The following is a 20,658-nucleotide window of genomic DNA, read 5'->3' on the forward strand; positions in this document are numbered from 1 at the left end:
ATCAGGTTTAAGAAAATTGTGATGCTCCCGGGCGAGACTGTTGAAAAGCGTGCAACAAGAAATTCTTGTTGAGAATGCAACAAGATGATGGAGCTTAGTGAAAAGAATCGCCTTCACTAAGTGGGCCCGCAGGCAAATTATGGCGTAAGTTCAGGAGTGACCACAGCAGGGATGATCATAGCAGGAGTGACCACAACAGGGATGATCACAGCAGGAGTGACCACAACAGGAGTGATCACAACAGGAGTGATCAAAGTCTATTTTTAAACTGGTTGTCAAAAATAGAAAAGTAAAATATTATTGTCTCATAATATTATTTGGACTATAAACTTGATCTTATTCTCTTGGAGCACTTCAGTTTGAGCTACAGATGTTTCACATGTAGCTGTCAGAAGGAAGTAAACCTTCTTTGTGGGTCAGTTGAGTTGTTGCATGCATGACTTCAGTTAGAACTCAATCAGTTGAGTTTGGTGGAGTTGATTGTAGAGTTGATGGAGTTGTGTTCAGTTTGACTTGGTTAAACTAGTTGTAATTAGTCTAACTGCAAATAGACTAATGATGAGTTGTTAAACTAATTATTAAATCATAATGCAACTATAGAATACATCAGTTAACTCAGTTGCATGTCAGTGCATGTTCAGTTCAGGAGGGACATGTGTTAGAGGATCAGATTGCTATCAGTTGTGACTAAAGTTGTGTGTGATGATTTGCACAATCAAAGGGATTGAGTATGCCAATGAATTGGCCAATACCAAGTATTATAGCCTCTGCTCACGTCTTTCCTAGTGTGAGTGATTCTTTGGAGGTTAAATACAAGTTTGGTAAACCATTCTCATTCATTCTTGAGCAGGTATTGAGCTGTGGAGGCAAGCAAGCAGCGGGGGAGATTTGGAGATCAGATCTGAGCTGTATTGCATGTAGCATGTGGAGATAGTACTGAGTACTTGTGAGGAGTATTTTATTATGTATTGTTACATGATTCAATCACTATAATATATAGATAGTTGGGGTTTTTAGCGAGATGCTTTCCCTGGGAAAATACTGTGTTGATATGTGTGATTGATGCTTCTATGTACGCCTGTGAATGTTTCTGCTTCTGTAAATTGATGATCAACGTAGAGGAGGTTATGTATTATGCATGTTCCACTTATAAGTGTATAATCAGGATAATCTCTATGAATATGTGTCATATTATTCAAAATTTCTACAGAGACCCCCTGGGATTTGGACCACATACTAAAGAGTATGATTCATGAAGCCAACATGACCTTGATGGATGGACAACACCGCGCATGGTTTGTAGCGTCACTAACACTACATTTAAGGATGCTGTTGTCACAACAAAAGCTATCCACCTAGGCTGAAGCTTTGGAGATCGCAATGAGATTGCACGAGACCCCTATATAAGATCCTAGTCTGGGAGTCCAACAAATCCATGCGCAACTGCAAAATTTGTGTTTGGAAATGTAGAGTTTGAAACAGGACACGATACCTTGGCCAGAGGTGCATGAGGAGGTATGGTGCCTAAAATGCAAAGGCTAGGGACATGACAAGGACGATTGTCCAGCTTTCGCAAATTGCTTGGCGGGAGGAGGGCCGATGCCGTTAATACCTGAGGCACAAGTAGGACTGAGTGCGGTGCATACATTGTGGTGCGTGATCTGTCAAATAGGAAGAAAACACACCACAGATAATTGTCATATATTGCAGGTATATGCAGATGTGCCAACAATTGTTCTGTAATTTCTGTAGGTCGGTAGGCCATGATGAGTGCACTTGCAGAAGCTACGAACTAATGATGGATTGGACTCCTGCCTACAGAGTATAGACTGAAACAAAAACCCTCGACCAAAATGCAGGAATAGTACGCGTTGAATTTCATGGGTGCGGACAAGGTCGAGGTGGAATGGGACAAGGGAGGGGTCGTAGACAACTAATTTGTTAGAATTTCGGAGGGCAAAGGCACTATGCCCATGATTGTATGAATCCAATGAGAACATCATGTTTATACTATACTTAGTTTGATCATGAGGCAGAAGCATGTCGTACATTAATAGCGAGGCTGTGCAAGAAAGGGTACTCTAGCCTTCTCCAACTCAGAATTTTCAAATGATGAGGTTTGAGCCACGCGAAGAAGTCTCGAATGTAAACATAGTGCTCAGAAGCAGTATCACAATTGGAGATGACAAAGGTAAGTAGCCAAAAGAAAGTGTGTGGGTTCACAAGGCTCCTACAAAGGAACCTGAATTTGATTTGGAGCACATGAAGGAAACATTCATGGAAGCTAAGAAGAGATTCATGGAGGCCTCCACTTCAGGTAGTATGGTTCAACTAGAACTAGGGATGGATCCTTTAATGCTCACTACCTTTCTACAGACACGCATGAAACTGTTGTGTGATAGAAAGGTTGTAAAAGGACTATAAGGACTTATCACTAGGTGCACGGGGTCAGGAGAATTGCACGTAGTCCAAAAACTTGGAAAGCATGCATTGCACACAGGAAGGGAAATGAGATTGACTGCACAAATCGGAGAGTACGAAATGGATCAGGTAATTATGGATCTCGGATTGGACGCATATGTACTGCTGAAGCAAACATGGGAACACATGGGCAGACCCACACTATAATGGTCTCCTATACAATTGTAAATGGTGAACCAGTAGAAGATCTTACCCATGGGGAGATTGCAAGGGGTAACGGTGGATATTGAAGGTGTGAGCGCGCTGGCGAATTTAGAATTGATAGAGATTGTCGATGATAGAAATCCCTATCTCGTGATACTGGGCATAGACTGGGCCACTGATATGAACAGAGTCATAAATCTAAAGAAGTGTAAAATGATTTTTGAGAAAAGTCACTATGCGTAGTAGTACCGCTAGATCTGTCCGAAGGAGTGTGATACACTGAAATGGTGCACGATGATGATAGTGACGACGATCTCGATTATATCTACAGGATAACTGTGCGAGAATAGGATTGGGTGAATCCAACAGTAGATGGTAGGATTTCATGGGAGTGCGAAAGCTCCTGCACTTCGGATTCGGATGAAGAAATAGAACAATGGCAGAATTGACTACACAAAGTAACAATGCTCAATTGCAACATGATGGTAAGATCATTGCGTTGCCTGACAATGGAGATAGGGGATTTGCCTAGGTACGACGGGTTGATATTTCTAAACAAATTTGAGAGCGAAGTACTGGAACAGTAGTGTTTTGACGCTCTGAATTGGGCGATGCACGCTACGCCCGCAAGATAGTGGGGTACACACCAACAGAATTTCAGGGATTGGCGCGAATGCAGAAGGATGATGCAACTACGATTGGGAAACCATAGATGTGGTTAGCAGACAAGTATGATGGATGAGATTATCCACGTACACACCTCGCGAAATTGACTAGGGCCTATGGGGACGAGCCACATCCTGAATGGGTGCATCTGTTATGTCATACCCTGGATGTCATACCCATGAATTGGTATACTGAGACAGAGCTCTGCCATGGTATGAGTGAATGGGATATTTTACGCAAAGGATTTCTACTAACTTTCACATTTTAATATCATTGGTGGGATATTGTTGATGATGCACTACAAGCAGTAAAATAAACTATCTTCAAAATACCCCAAGAGCCACTAGAAGTTCTTCAGCTAGAATGGGAAATGTAGTTGAGTTGTGCGTTGGAGTGTTACAATGTAAACATTGAGGAGGACAATGAGGACCCATGAAATATTAACATCCTAGAAATAGAAGGTTGTCATGAGGTTCAAGGACCACTGATTAGGGACCCTGACACCACTGTGCCGCTAAGAACAAAGCAGGTAAACATTGGAATGGAGGTGGACCCAAAGTATGGAACGCTTGGAGACTATTGGGATGATGCCACAGTAGATAATGTCGTGGAGTTACTTCGCGAATATCAAGACTTATTCCTAACCAAAATTACAGACTTAAAAGGGATCGTTGGCGACTTAGGAATGATGAAGATCACCCTAAAACCTGATGCGAAGATGGTCAAGCAGAGGCCTTATCGCTTGAATCCTAAGTACAAGGAAAAGGTCCGCGTAGAGTTAAACAAAATTCTCATCTCAAGAATTATTGAGCCAGTGGAAGAATCCAACTGGGTGAGTCCTATGGTCATACAGGAGAAAAAGTAGAAGGGTGAAATAATAATATGTGTGGACCTCAGGAAGCTGAATGATGCCTATGTACACGATCCATTCCCGACATCGTTCATAGATGAGGTGTTGGAAAATGTTGGCAGGCAAGAAGCCTACTCATTCAAAGATGGGTTCTCAGGGTATCACCATATCAAGATCGCGTAGGAGGATAGGAGCAAAACAAACTTCACAACAGAATGGGGATGCTTTCAATACACCGTCATGCTGTTTGGATTAAAGAAGGCACCAACCATCTTTTCACGCATCGTCATTTCCACGTTCAAGGAATACATCCATAAATTCTTGGAGGTCTATTTGGATGACTGGACAGACTTTGGATTGGTTAAGCACCACGTAGCAAGCTTACGCTTGATGCTGGATACTTGCCGACAACACGAGATTGCACTGAACCTTAAGAAGTGCACATTTTTGGCTCCCTTTGGGAACCTGTTGGGACATGTGGTCTACAAACAGGGGCTAATTGTTGACCCTGCGAAGATTGTTGTTATTCTAAATTTGGAAGCACTGTGAAGTGTTAAACAGTTGTTCGCTACCATGGGACATACATGATACTATAGGAAGTTCATCAAAAGCTATGCCCAAATAATAACATTGATGGAAATTCTATTGGAAAAGGATGTTACATTTTGTTGGAATGACGATTGCATGAAGAGTTTGGATGTCTTGAAGGGGAAATTAACCTTGCTCCAATCCTAGTCCTCCCAAAATAGGATGTGGATTTTCATGTACATGTTGATGCATCATGTATTGCATTGGGAGCAGCATTCACATAGGAGGGCACAGAGAGCGTGTATCATCTGATCTTATTTACAAGTTGAAGATTGTCTAAAGCCGAGAAGAACTATTCCACCACCGAGCGCGAGGGGTTGGAAATTGTGCATGCTCTCCAAAAATACCAGCATTATTTGTTAGGAGGACATTTCAAGATGTATACCAACCATTCTGTGCTAAAATACCTGGTTAATAAGCCTGTGTTGGGGGGGCGCATATGCAGGTGGTTGTTATTGTTCTAGGAATATGATTTCGAGGTCATAGTCAAACTGGGACACCTGAACGCAGGACCGAATCATTTATCACACATTGAGATGGGTGAGGAACCCACTAATTTTGAGGAAGGATTACTAGATGTGCAAATTTTTTCAGTGCGCGTCATGGATGGGAACTTCGAAGATATAATCTAGTTTCTGACAATAGGGACTGTGCCGAAGGAATATTTCATCCAACAGAAGAAGGAATTGGTGGTGCACATGACATATTTTTCTATCATCACGGAGAACCTATGTAGGTTTTAACCTTGTACAAAAATTACCTACATACGAATTCTAAAACACATAAAATAAACAATGTGAGAGCATAACACATAAAACACATATACAGAGAGATTTTCCCTGGGATTCCAAAACCGGGACTACCAGCTTGATTTTTCATTATGTTCCTTTCAATGTTACAATACATATTTATGCATTCCAAAACATCCAATACCATGGACCGAAAATCATCGCATCCAAAACCGTGGACCGAAAACCATCGCGTCCAAAACCATGTGTGAAAATCATGCACAAAACCATAGATAGGTCTGCCCAACCTAACATAGGGTCCAAAACCAAAATTTTCTAGGGTGTTGCCCCAGACCCCATAGAGTGGGGTTACCTGCACCCCTCAAACCCCTTCTGACTCCCCCTACTATGCAATCGGCGCAACGAAGGGGGGGCTCCACCCCCATTCTAACCGACCCAACATTCTCCCACTTGTTGTTTTCTTTCCATAGGGGGCCACAAGAGATCTTAGTCATTTATCTAGCCTTACAATGGCCATTGTTTCTCTACACCAAGAGAACTTCTCAGAGCTCACAGATTTTGTCAATGCATCTGTAGTATTCTTCAAAGTGTCCACCTTTACTAGCAGCACCCTTTTGTCTTCTATCATATCCCTCACAAATTGATACTAAACATCAATGTGCTTTGTCTTTACATGATATTCAGGGTTCTTTGCCAAGAAAATTGCACTTTGGTTGTCACAATATATCCTTATAGCTGTTAGATGCAAAAGTGTGCAGCAATTAAAAGAAAAAATACACAACAATTCACCATACACAGGAGACAGCAGATTAACGTGGTTCACCCAACCAATCTGGGCTACGTCCACCAAACATAGGCATCGGCAATTCTTTATTATCAAACAGGAGATTGCAAAATAATCAATTTCCTCACAAACTCTCACACAAAAAACAATCCGTATGGATACCTGTTTTATAGCTAGGAGAATCTAATTGCCTCATAAATCCTCTCACATCAAATATAGGATGCATTAACTCTCTCCCAACAACCTGGAGCTAATCTAGCATCAAATTCCTATTGTTGTCACACATTAGAGATTTTTGCCTATTTTGTGAAATAGAAAATCTCAACAATCTCCACCTTGACAACAATTAGCCTGATACCCTATTTGTTTATTATTTTTATCTTTTCTGCAAGCCAAGAGAAGCCAAACACCAACGTAGCTTCTCTAACAAAACTGGTTTCGTGAACATGTCTGCACAATTCTCCTTTGTATGCACCTTTTCAAGAGAGACTCCCCTTTCAGTGATAACTTGTCTTACAAAATGGTACTTGATCGGTATATGCTTTGATTTACTATGATATGCCAGATTCTTAGCCAAATGTATTGCACTTTGACTATCACAAAATAACTTGATGTTGTCCTGCAACCTACCAAATTCACCAAACAAACCTTTCAACCAAATCGCTTCTTTGTACGCATGAGAAGCAGCAATGTATTCTGCTTCAGTAGTGGATAAAGCAACAATGTTCTGCAACTTAGACATCCAACTAATTGCTCCACCTGCAAGAGTAAATACATACCCTGATGTTGACCTTCTCTTATCCAAATCACCTGCAAAATCAGAATCAACATATCCGCAAACAAATTCACTACTCTTATTATAAGTGATACAATAACTACTTGTGCCTCTCAAATACCGAAGCACCCATTTCACTGCTGACCAGTGTTCTTTACCCGGATTTGCCATATACTTGCTGACAACCCCAACTGCATGTGAAATATCTGGTCGCGTACACACCATCGCATTCATTAAACACCCTACTACATTAGCATATGAAATTCGAGACATAAATTCCTTTTCTTCATCTAAATTATGACATAAACTCGAAGAAAGCTTGAAATGGGAAGCGAAAGGGACTGACACAGGCTTCACATTATTCATACCAAACCTCAAAAGTATTTTCTCAATATACTTTTGTTGTGATAGCCATAGCTTACCATTGCTCCTGTCTCTGAAAATCTCCATGCCCAAAATCTGTCTTGCTACTCCTAGATCTTTCATATCAAATGTCCTTGCCATCTGAGCCTTCAACCTATTGATTTCTTCTATGCTTTTGCTTGCTAAAAGCATATCATCAACATACAATACTAAGATAATGAATATGCCATTTTTAAATTGCTTAAAATAAAAACAATAATCATATTCACTTCTAACATATTTCTGACTCAACATGAAAGAATCAAACTTCTTATACCACTGCCGAGGCGACTGCTTCAGGCCATACAATGACTTCTTGAGCCTGCAGACAAATTTCTCATTGTGATGCTGAACAAACCCTTCCGGTTGTTCCATATAAATTTCCTCATCTAAGTCTCCATGTAGAAATGCAGTCTTAACATCTAATTGCTGCAACTCTAAATCAAGCAAAGCCACTAATGCTAACACAATTCTAATTGAAACAATTTTAACCACTCGTGAAAAAATCTCATGAAAGTCAATGCTGGCTTTCTGAGAAAACCCTTTTTCAACCAGCCTCGCTTTGTACCTGTCTTCCGTATCATTCACACCCTGTTTCAGCTTGAAAACCCATTTACACCCTACAGTTTTCCTGTCTTTTGGAAGCTCAACCAAATCCCATGTGCCATTCTTACCTAAGGCCATCATTTCATCCTTCATGGCTGCTTTCCACTTGTCACTTTTCGAACCTTCTATTGCTTCCTGATAGCACATAGGTTCATCGTCATTAGCAGTAAATGCAACTGAAGTAACATAATCATCATACCTTCTCGGTGGCCGTTTGATTCTTGTTGACCTCCTTAAGGATGTTTCTGGCGCTTCCTCGATTGGCTGACTACCATCTGTAGGAACTTCTTGATGATCAGTATCTGAGACCTGTTCATGATCTATACCTGAACCCTGTTCATGTTCTGATTCTGAAACCTGTTCATGACTAGTATCTTAACTATGGTCATGATGACTATCATTAGAAATGCTATCAAACTGAATGTGCTGAAAGTCAGATACATCATCCTGTTTCAATCTACTATCTACATTTAACCGTACAAGAGAGGATTCATTAAACTTTACATCTCTGTTGATGATGATTTTGCGGGTAGTAGGATCCCACAATCTATATCCCTTTGTTCCAACACCATACCCAACAAAGATATACCTTTTAGACTTTGGATCTAATTTAGTTCGCTGATGTTTAGGCACTAGAGCATATGCATCACAACCAAACACTCTGAGTTTAGAATAGTCACAAGGGTGTCCTTTCCATACCTCTTGAGGAATCTTGCAGCCTATCGCCATCGATGGAGATCGGTTTATCACATAACAAGTTGTTGCCACCGCTTCCGTCCACAACTCCTTTTGCAACCCAGCATTACTCAGCATACTCCCTGCTCTCTCTAAAAGAGTCCTATTCATGCGTTCAACAACTCCATTTTGCTGAGGAGTATAAACCATGGTCTTATGTCTCTCGATCCCTGCATCCTTACAATAGCTGTCAAACTCCTTGGAAGTAAACTCACCACCATTGTCAGTTCTTAAACATTTTATTGTTCTACCAGTGTTTTTTTCTACCAATGCTCTAAACTGCTTGAAAACTGAAAAAACATCAGACTTCCTTTTCAACATGTATACCCACACTTTCCTAGAAAAGTCATCAATAAATGATACAAAATAAGACGAGCCACCATATGAGGTTGTAGGGGCTGGTCCCCAAACATCTGAATGGATATAATCAAGTATGCCTTTACTAGTATGTTTGCCTGTTTTAAACTTTTGTTTACTTTGTTTTCCAAACAGACAATGCTTACAGAAATCTAACTTTCCAGACTTTAGATTTGGAAGTAACTTGCGATCAGCCAAAATGTTTAACCCTCTTTCACTCATATGCCCCAATCTTTGATGCCATAAGTGAATGGAACTACTGTCATGTTCAAACACCGTAGACACATAATCTAACCTTGTACTTCCTTCTAACTGAAATAGATTTCCTACCTTCTTAGATTTCATAACTAGTAAAATACCTTTGTAAATTTTCATTACTCCACCTTGAATTATAGTTTTATATCAATTTGAATCAAGTGCTCCTAATGAAATCAAAATTTTCCTTAAATCTGGTACATTCCTCACATCAGTTAACATTTTAGTTGTCCCATCAAACATTTGTAGTTGTATACTCCCAATTCCCACAATATTACATGTTACATCATTACCCATGTACACAACACCATCATTAATTGATTTATATGTCTTAAACCAGTCTCTATGAATACACATGTGGTTTGATGCACTAGAATCTAACAACCAATGTTTACCATGATTTGACACATTAACTGATAATACTTCATCACTCCTACCTGAACCTGATGCTGAACCTGTATCTGTCGTATTTGCCTCCTTCTTCTCTGTCGAAGAATCTGCTTTAGAAGTTTGTTGTTGTCGCTTCCAGCAGTCCTTCTTTAAATCTCCTGATTTGCCACAAAACCAACACTGTACCTTACTCTTCTTCCCTTTCGACTTTGAACGTGAGTCACTCGGCCTACTGGAGCGTCTTTCTTTTGAACGACCTCTAACCATCATAGCTTCTGATGTAGAGGTTTCTGAATGCAACCTTCTCCTTGTTTCTTCTGATAATAAAGATGCAACTACATCATCAAACTCAATAGTTTCTGATGAACTAAGACTTATAGAAGTAACAAAATGATCCCATGATTCGGGCAACGAGTACAATAAAGTAATAGCTTTATCCTCGGATTGAATTTTTACTTCTATACTTTGTAATTGCACCAGAAGAGTATTAAAAGCATTTAAATGATCAGCAATCGATGTACCTTCCTTCATTCGCAAACTGTACAACTGTTGCTTTAGGAGAATCCTATTGGTTAAGGATTTGGTCATGTACAGTTTCTCCAGTTTCATCCACAAACCAACAGTTGTTGTCTCCGACACGATATTAAATAGGACATCATCAGCCAGACACAGATGAATAGCACTGATTGCTCTTTCATCCATCACGGCCCATTAATTATCTGTGATGTTGTAAGGCTGTTTGGATTTTCCCAACAATGCCTTTGCCACACCATGTTGGACAAGAAAATCATACATCTTCACCTTCCAGATCTCGAAATTATTTTTGCCATTAAACTTCTCAATTTCAAACCGGGAACTCTGAGTTTTCACCATCTTGTATCAACCAAAAACACAATAATCTCCAAAATCCAACTTTTTTTTAAAAAAAGTAGTTAATCTCAAAACACTGCCTATGCCTTACTACCTATGCACCATAAAATATATATACTTTACAACCATTCTCAATGGAAGTACAAATGCTGAAAATTTAATAGTGGGCACAATCGTATGGTTCTCAATGTATCTAACACGCAGAAGGTTTTAATCGAAAACAGAGTTTTTAACCACTCAAATATCTAACTTTAATGAATTTCGATATTTGAATTTGCTTCCACAATCATCAAGATGCTCCATAAAAGACTATATTAAATAACCTTGCATCCAATATATATAGTTGCATTGACCAGATTGGTCATCATACAATAATGGAGACCCACTTCTAAAAGTAGATGCACTAGGCGAGGATATACGACAAGAAGAAAATGTGTGCATCTATTCATTTTAACACAGCACCCTCACGCAATGAATAAACCAACTTAACACATAGGTCCACACAGGTTTCAACGCAGGTTTTTAAAAAAAAATACCTCCATGCAGGTTGGACAGCAGTCCAACACGGCCACACAATGTCAATGCACCTCCAGCAATCAATTGCACACCAGCAATCCAATGCACTAACAATTCTGCGCACCATTCAATTGAATACACCAGCAGGCAAGAATATACACACCACGCAGCAATCCTCCTTATGCAGATACACTCCACGCATCAGCACCAGTGGGCATACGCAGATACGCTCCACGCACAGAACAATCGACCTCCACGCAGGTGGAACAAACGACCTCCGTGCAGCAATGTTCTCTGGTCTGCGCGTTGGCGATTCACCTCCAACATTGCTCTGATACCATTTGTTAGAGGCAAAAGTGTGCAACAATTAAAAGAACAAATACATAGAAATTCACCATACACAGGAGACAGTAGATTAACGTGGTTCACCCAACCAATCTGGGTTACGTCCACCAAACATAGGCATTGGCAATTCTTTATTATCAAACAGGAGATTACAAAATAATCAATTTCCTCACAAACTCTCACACAAAAAACAATCCGTATGGATACCTATTTTATAGCTAGGGGAATCTAACTGCCTCATAAATCCTCTCACATCAAATATAGGATGCATTAACTCTCTCCCAACAACCTGGAGCTAATCTAGCAACAAATTCTTATTGTTGTCACACATTAGAGATTTTTGCCTATTTTGTGAAATAGAAAATCTCAACAATAGCTCCCTGTACTAACCCCATACTTGAACACAATCTCTGAAACCAAACTACTTCCTTGCTCGCATGAGTGGGTGCCATGTATTCTACCTCTATAGTTGATAGTGCCACTATAGATTATTTCTTACTCATCCAACTAACTGCACCTCCAAATAGGTTAAACACATACCCACTTGTAGATCTTCTCTGATCCATATCTCCAGCCCAGTCTGCATCAACAAAGCCACAAATATCCAACACTCTGTCCAATCTTGGTCTTCCTTGGTAGCACAAACCATAATCACTAGTGACACACAAATACCTAAAAACCCGCTTCACTGCTATCCAATGCTCCTTTCCTGGTTTTGACATAAACCTGCTCAATACTCCCACTGCATGTGCAATGTCTGGTCTAGTACATACCATTGCATACATCAGCCTACCGACTGCACTTGCATATGGAACATGGGACATGTCCTCTTCCTCTTTGTGTGTCTTGGGACACTGTTCAGCAGATAACTTTACACCTACAGGAATAGTAACCTTCACCAGTTTACTATCCCACATATTAAATCTTTGCAATATTGTCTCAACATACTTCCTCTGGTTTAACCAGAGCTTTCTCTTTGCTCGACCTCTTTTAATTTCCATGCCCAAAATATAGTTTGCAGCGCCAAGATCTTTCATGTCGAATTTGGAGGACAATTGGGTCTTCAAATCCTGGATAATTTCTTTGTCATTTCCAACCAGCAACATATCATCCACATACAAGACCAAATAAATAGCACGGTCACCAATTAATTTAAAATACAAATAGTGATCTGCTTTGCTTCTGGTGAATCCAAGTCCCCGTATAAATGTATCAAATTTATGATACCACATCCTTGGTGACTATTTTAACCCATACAGAGACTTCTTTAACTTGCATACCAGTTAATTCTTACCCTTCACCACAAATCCTTCAAGTTGCTTCATGTATATCTCCTCTTCCAGATCCTCGTGAAGAAATGTTGTCTTCACATCCATTTGTTCTACCTCAAAATCAAAAGCAGCAGCAACAGATAAAAGTAATCTAATAGAAGCTACCTTGGCAACAGGAGAAAAAATATCACCAAAATCAATTCCCGACACCTGTGAATAACGTTTTGCTACCAACCAAGCTTTGTATTTCTCCACCTTTCCTTCTACATTTGTCTTCTTCTTGAACACCCATTTTCTACTAATGGGTTTCCTTCCAGCCAGGACTCCACCAGATCCGAAGCCTCATTTTTGTGCAAAGATGCCATTTCATCAATCATGGTCTCTTTCTAGAGTTTTCCATCCTCTGAATCTACCGCTTCCTGAATAGTTTTGGGATCATCATCAGTAATAGATAAAGAAAAATTTGAACAGAAATTAGATGGACTATACCTTTCTGGCTGCGTTCTTTCTTAAATTGATCTTCTCACACCCGGAGTTTGTGGCTCTTCATCTTCTAATTCCTCCTTTGATATAGAGTCTAATTCTTCTTCCTTTAGCTCAAACTCTATCTTCTCAGGTTCCTTTGGTTGGACTTCATGTTTAATAACATCTTTCACCTCTCTGAACACCACATCTCAACTATACACAGCCTTCCTTATTACTGGGTTCCAAATCTTATAACCCTTTAAACCATCCTTACACCCAATAAAGATGCACTTTTCATATTTACTATCCAACTTGGTTCGTTTCTCCTTTGGAACATGTACATATGCATCACATCCAAATACCCTCAGATTTGAAAGAGAGGGTTTCTTACTAGTCCATACCTCTTGTGGAGTCTTATCCTCCAACGCTGATGAAGGTGATCTATTGACCAGGTAACATGCTGTCTCCACCGCCTCTGCCCAAAATTCCTATCCTAACCTGGCACCACTAAGCATGCTTCTTGCCCTTTCCATCAACATCTTATTCATTCTTTCTGTAACTCCATTTTTCTGAGGTGTATATGGATTAGTATTTTTCCATGCTATACTAGACTTTTTACAGAATTCTTCAAATTCCTTACTAAAAACCTCTCCACTGTTATCTGTCCTCAGCACCTTTATCTTCTTCTCTGTCTGGTTTTCCACCAAAGCCTTAAATTTTTTAAACTTGTCAAAGACTTCAGATTTCTTCTCAAGGAAATATATCCATGTATTCCTTGAGAAGTCATCTATAAATGATACATAGTAAACAAACTTACCCAATGATGGAACCTTCACAGGTCCAAACACATCACTGTGCACAAGCTCTAATATTTGTTTCACCCTCTTACCACCAGAGGGGAAACTCATCCGATTCTGCTTCTCATATACACAATTTTCATAGAAATCATAATTCAGAGAGCTATTACTCATACCTTCTACCATACTTTTACCATGAAGTATTCAAAGGCCCTTCCCTCTAATATGCCCAAGCCTTTGATGCCACAACATGGTCTTCTCTCCAGAGACCACTAGATTTTCTGCTCCACTTTTAGGAACCACAGAACTATTGCACCCATCAACAACAGTGCTAATGTTGTAGGGAAAAGTATCCGACTCGGATGACCCTATCCCACTCTAAGGGTGATAGTACCTCAGCAACAACTGTAAAGAAAAACTACTTAAGGTTTACTTCTTTACGAAAGCAAGAGAGAATGAAGAAATGCACTAACCGTTGCCTTGCGCTTAATGTCGAATCCAAACTCTTCTGTTTGCTGCTTGCTCCCAGCTCCTTGCTCTTTTGCTGGCCCAGCTACGATGAGATCCTGCAAAATAACAAAGAAGGAAACTACAAGAAGCATGCAATCATAACTGATTCAAGGATTAGCATAAATCAAATATACAATTATCACAATACATCATTGAAACAAGTGCATATAGAAGAACCCCAATAGCTTTTATTAATGGAAGAAGTAAAGTTCTGAGAGTGTTACAACCGTTGAAGGCCCCAATCCAGCAACACCTCCCAGCAGAAAGAATTTCTCCTCTTCACCTCCTTCAAGCAATCACCCAATAGTTCTATAGTGAAACCAACAGCATATCATTACTTTGCACAAAATTCCAGCCTCCTGAGCTCATAGGAGAGAGCTCAATATATAGATGAATTGAGAAAGGATGAGTCAGCTTGCAACTGGTGTGTAGCTGCCTTGTGTCCTCTCTCTCTTCAGTTGATCTTCAGTTCTTGAGTCCACTTGGAGAACCTTGCTTCCACTTGGAGAAACAGAGCCTCTGACTCATCACAAGGCGAAATCCCTGATCCAAGTGTCATTTTTGGAAGATTCCAGAGCAATGACTCAGTGTGCCACTTGTCCCATCTCGCTCAGCGCAGGTGGTCTTTGTTCTACCTGCTTTGCAACGCAGGTACACCATGGAGGAGTTGAGTTTCAGCGCAGAAGCCTAGTGGAGCACCTGCTTTGATTTCAGGATTGCTTGTTTTTGAGTGTTTTCAGGTGGAGAACTGATCTGAGAGCTGTTGGTTTGCTGACCTTGTTCCTCTAGGGGTAGGAACATCATGTTTAGGGACTTTGGAGCCCTTGGATTATTGACAATTCATGCCCGATGCTGCCAGGCACAAAATTGTCTATAACAGATGCCCCCTAAAGTATGAGGTCGTTTATCGGGTGAAATGCTTTATTAGGAGGATCCGAAGTTCATTCAATCTGCTGAAAAGTGTCCTGTAATAAGATACAATACAATACATTATTTTTCATTCTTTTTCATGATCTAGCTGAGGCGGGCATTCCCATGCTCAGCTTTATAAATTCATTTTGGTACATAGCACAGACGATCGTCTGATGATAGACTGATAATTCTCTGCTGAAATTATCATCCTTTGAGAAGGATGATCATCTGCTGCAATGATGTACATATCAAATGTCTTTATATCCTGAATATATATCGCAGCCCGGATGGATGAAACTAGATCCGGGGTCTTCAATCTCTCCCGATCTTCACTCGATGTACAAGTCGATCCATGTGAGAATTTCTTGAAGTCGAACATGGAAAGACATCGCTTGATTACCGGTCAATGATGTAAACTGTTAACAAGCGCGAGAGGAATCACCGATAAGGATGATGACCCTCAAGGTACGGCAGTACAATTCACATGGTGGGAATAAAGGACTTGGTGTTGACCACCATGCAAAATCTTCTGGTCGAAGGTCATTGATGTATACCTGTCGCCGGAAGTGAGAAACTTGCCATTGAGGCATGCAAGCTTCAAAGTACTAAAGGGGTTGTTCCTAGATCAACTCCTTGGATAATGAGCTGATGTCGACAAGGAGCGATCCGTCAAAGGAGGGCCTTAATGAATCCCACATCAGTGACATGGAACGGAGCTAGTGATTGTGATGAGATGAAAACAAACTGTGATGTATGATTCAGGGTGGCGGTCATGAAATGGATGAAGGACAATGTATGGCAGTGGATGGGACACGGTTGACTCTTTGCAGAACAACATCTCTTGAACATATAACGACACTGATGTGATGGATTGGTAGCATTACCCCAAATGTGGATGGTGTGGCAAGGACCATGGTGATGAGACCGGTGAATGAAGCAACCCAACCCGATGTGATACGGAGGACAAAGTGTCATGTTCAAGAGCGACTTGCTACCATTAAAGCTGTGAGGTTCTCCCAATTTTTCCCCAGTCATTTATGACCAGTACCTCTTTATTTTTATCAAGCTTGAGGAGGATAACATATGCTTGTTCTATAACCTGCCCTTCAGGCAAGCCCATCGCTATGTTTTAACGAGCCTAGCGATAGGGAAACTCGTTCTCGTCTAATGACAAGTTTGTCGCTATTTAATGAATTTAACGAGTCTAACGACAAGGATAACTCGGTCCTTTTCATTTGTAGAGAGTCTGAAAAGGTACATAAAGTCAACTCCAGAATTCCTTTTTCGTCATCTAATCCCTTAAGTCCGAAAAAGTATAAAACAATACAGAAGGGATGAATTTTCGATTGCTTTAACGAGCCGAACAAAACAAGCGCTCGATCTTTTTGTGCAATAATCCCTCAGGTCCAAAAAGATTAAAATCTAGAGGAGGGATAGCTCTTCCGGTCGTTTAACGAGCTGGAAGGCCAAAACTCGGCAAACTTTTCATATTTTACGAGTCAGGAGAAAAGAGCTCAAAGAAGACTCGTCTTTTGAGGAACGAGTGATAAACAGGGATAGCAGCAGATTCCAGGTACAGGTTGGAATTTTCCAATCACGGCAGTGTCACAAGGATGGCTAAGTGAAATCACTCTTCGCAGCTGTTCCTCAAAATGGGTAAACAAACATATGGAGATGAACGATTGGCCAAATGAACGGATGGAGGTGAGACTGCAAGAACACGACCAAGGGCTTTAATATGGCTGTCAAAGGTTACATTTACCAAGGTTATTTACTGGTTCATTTTTTCTGGGTGAGCTTGAACTCTAGGGGAAGATTGCTCACAACTTATGTTTATTTTTTAACGAGCATGAACTATGTGCTAAAACTGCTCGGATCTTGCGTTTATTTTTTAACGAGCATGAACTGTGTGCTAAAACTGCTCGAATCTTGCATTTATTTTTTAACGAGCATGAACATTGCTAAAACTGCTCGATTATACCAGTCTTAATACAAGGAACGCCTCAGGTGAGGTAGTCATATTTAAGGAGCTATACCTCACTAGTTACTCCAATTTGGCAAGTTTTAACTTTTGCCCCACATCCTTTCTTTATGCAAGCTGGAAACGGCTAATCCTACGAGTTTAACGGGTTAGACCTACAGGTTTAAAGGGAGGACCTAAAAATTTAAAAAAATAAATAGTCGTCCCGTGCTTGCACTCCAAAAGGTTCGCATGACCCTAGGTATAAAGTATAATTTCAAGGCTACCCCTCCTCTGTTCCACCTCTGTTTTTCTACTTGTCGTCTTGCTATATTTTTAACGATACTTGTCTTCTCGTTATTTTTCGGTGCCGACGGTACTTGTCTTCCCATCAGTTCACTTTTTGATTTTTGCAAGATCGCAACAGATAAAACATTGGCGTTACGGAGGGAGGTTTGCTTCTTACTTATTATCCGAAAAATGGTTTTGTTCGCTGCCGCAAACTAAACTCTTTTTTCCGGCGATGTCTATTACTAGGTTACTAAAGATGGTGACCACTTGTTGCAGCAATTTCATCTCTTTCTTTGGAGGCTGCCCCTACTTATCCTTCAAAACATATGTTTTAATGGGTGAGGCTTGCCTTCAAAGATGGTGGCTACTTGCCGCCACAAATGGATCTCCTCCCTCGGCATCCTACTTACCTAGACAAGGGGAGCGAGAAGCTGATTATCTCACTCACATAACTTTGACAAAAGAACTTTATCCTAGAACAACCCTCTCTTCCATGCCGGACGGGGTACGGACTAGTCATATTCTTCTGCGGAAATTAACTTTATACCCAAGGTTTTCTCTGCCCAAGGCAGGCCAGGGTGCATGCCCCTTGGGTCCCAGTTCTTTCTTCCGAATCACTCGCATTCATTGGGAAGTAGAACCGGGGGTGGAGGCATTCCTTGAGTGAATAAACCGTTAAGGGATGGTATTTGACTATTTGCGATGCGTGATCCTGGAAATGAAAGTTGGTCTACGAGCTTGACCATTCTTCCTTCGTGCGGAAAACACATAACTCTGAAGAGTGAGGACACTATCGCCTCCATGCAATATATATAGTCTCGTCCAAGGAGTAAGTTATACACCAAGGGTCCCTGGACGACCATGACGTTCATATGAACTGTCTTCCCCTTCAATGTAACGGGAACATTGGGGAGAATCCCTAACGGGCGACTGGTTCCTTTATCAAAACCTGATAGATTTCTCATCTCAGGTAAAAGCGCCGGGGAACCCAGTGCTTTCCAAGCAATAGAGGAAAGGATACTCACAGATGCCCCTTCATCAATGATAGTTCTAGCCATCACCATTCTGTAGATTTGGACGATGATTCTGAATGGGATATTGGCTGGTAACCGGGGTCTGCCTAGTTGATTCCAATCAAAGGACACAACCAGGTTGCTTGGTGGTGGGACCGAATACACGGCCGGATACGACCCTGACGATGTTCCTTCCTGCGATAAAGGAATGGGCGCGTTGCCCTGATGCTCGTCAGAGTCTGTGTTGATGAAAAGAATCTGGATGGTGTCATCCTTGTTCTCTTCAGTGAGGGTGTCATTTGAAGATGAATCTTCAACGACGGTGTCATTTGAGGATGAAACCTCTGAAGGAAGAACCGGGTCAACTGCCGTTTCGACCTTTGGACTTTCGTCTGGTCTGGATTCAGTAGGTTCATTCTCAATGACCGACACTTCAGCTGACCACTTGATCGGGCCAGCTGGATTTTCAACTATCGAGGGACTTGGAACGAGTTTTTGGTATCCAGGAGGAAGTCGTAACGGTGAAACCGGACGATCTTCCAAAACTCTCTTCGCCTCATCTAAGAATGGACAACGGTGGATGGCGTGATCGCCTTCACATAGTCTGCAGGGTTATCTTGGTCTCCCCCTTTGTCCTTCACTCTCGCTAGTTGACGGAATGCAATCAACATGTCTATCAGAGGTTGATGCTACCGGATTGTGCAACCTGGGGGACCAGTCCCTTAGTATCCGGGGAATACAAGGACAGTCACGGTGGAAGTGGGTTCCTTTGCAAATGACACATGGCGATTTAGGCCCGGTCGGTGCAGTGTGTGGATTTTTGTCAGATGTCTTTTGCTTGCCCCCAGTCGCCTTCGCCTTAGGCTCCTTCTGCTTCTTTTCTTTCTTCTTCTTCTCCTTCTTCTCCATGGGAGGCTGACTTTTGCCGGCTCTACCTTGCGAAGATGAAGGATCAGAGGAAGAATTGTAAGAAGTGGAAGGCTGGTGGGTAGCTCTAGACTGGTCTGACTGTTGATTCGACTGCTCAGGATTAGTGGTGATCTGAACTACATTAGTTGAAAAGAGCCATACAGGTAGGCCAATTGTCAATCCTGGAAGTGACAATGTGGCCATATGAGGCGCACCAACATCTCCCCAAGAGGAGAAGGGATCGGGACTTCCACCAAGGTGACTTCCTTGGTTGGTGGGCTCCATACTTTTCAACTGAAAGATCAACGTGGGAATAACAGGTGATTATGTTCCGATTAAAATAAATTTTATTAACGACGCTTTAGACACAACTTTGCTTTTTCATGTTTTAAGAGTCGAGAAAAAGCTAAAGATAACTCTAGTCCCCTTCGATGTTTTAACGAGCCCGAAGTGACAAATGCTCGGATGGACTTTTTCAGTTATAGAGTTTGAAAAAGGCCAAAAGAAACTTCTCTGGAGTTCTAGGCAGAGGGTGTGCCAAACTTTTCGCGAAACCACAGAATACGTTTTACGGTACGGGTGGTCGTCGCGATCAGTAGGGCGGCCGACACGGCTTCCTATGGATAAAGGCTTTGTTCCTATAGGGGTCTCCCAATATATACGCGACGGTACGTGGGAGCACAAGTCCGTATTAGTGCCACCGACTCTCAGTGGGAATCACCCACCTTCGTAGAGATCGACAGTCACTATGTTTAACGACGCCGGAACACGTCTCTACCTAGACCTCTATGTGTTTGCGTTATGTTACAAAGCGTTGTTATGTAAATTGAATTTATTTTAATGTTGATCTTGTTTAGCAGTTTGCCTTTAAGGATCACCACGAGATGTATGTAACAAATTCCTGAATGCAGTCTAAGATGAGAAGCAAACTTTTCAATCTTTCAACTTTGAAAATCTTAACTACTGAGGGAAAAGAAAGACAAATCTTTTCACATAGATCATAGAGCACACACTAAT

The sequence above is a fragment of the Pinus tabuliformis genome, chromosome 6 (genome assembly GCF_031772625.1).
Source record: "Pinus tabuliformis cultivar Carrire ecotype Pingquan chromosome 6, CPIR1, whole genome shotgun sequence".
In the NCBI taxonomy this organism is placed as follows: domain Eukaryota; kingdom Viridiplantae; phylum Streptophyta; class Pinopsida; order Pinales; family Pinaceae; genus Pinus; species Pinus tabuliformis.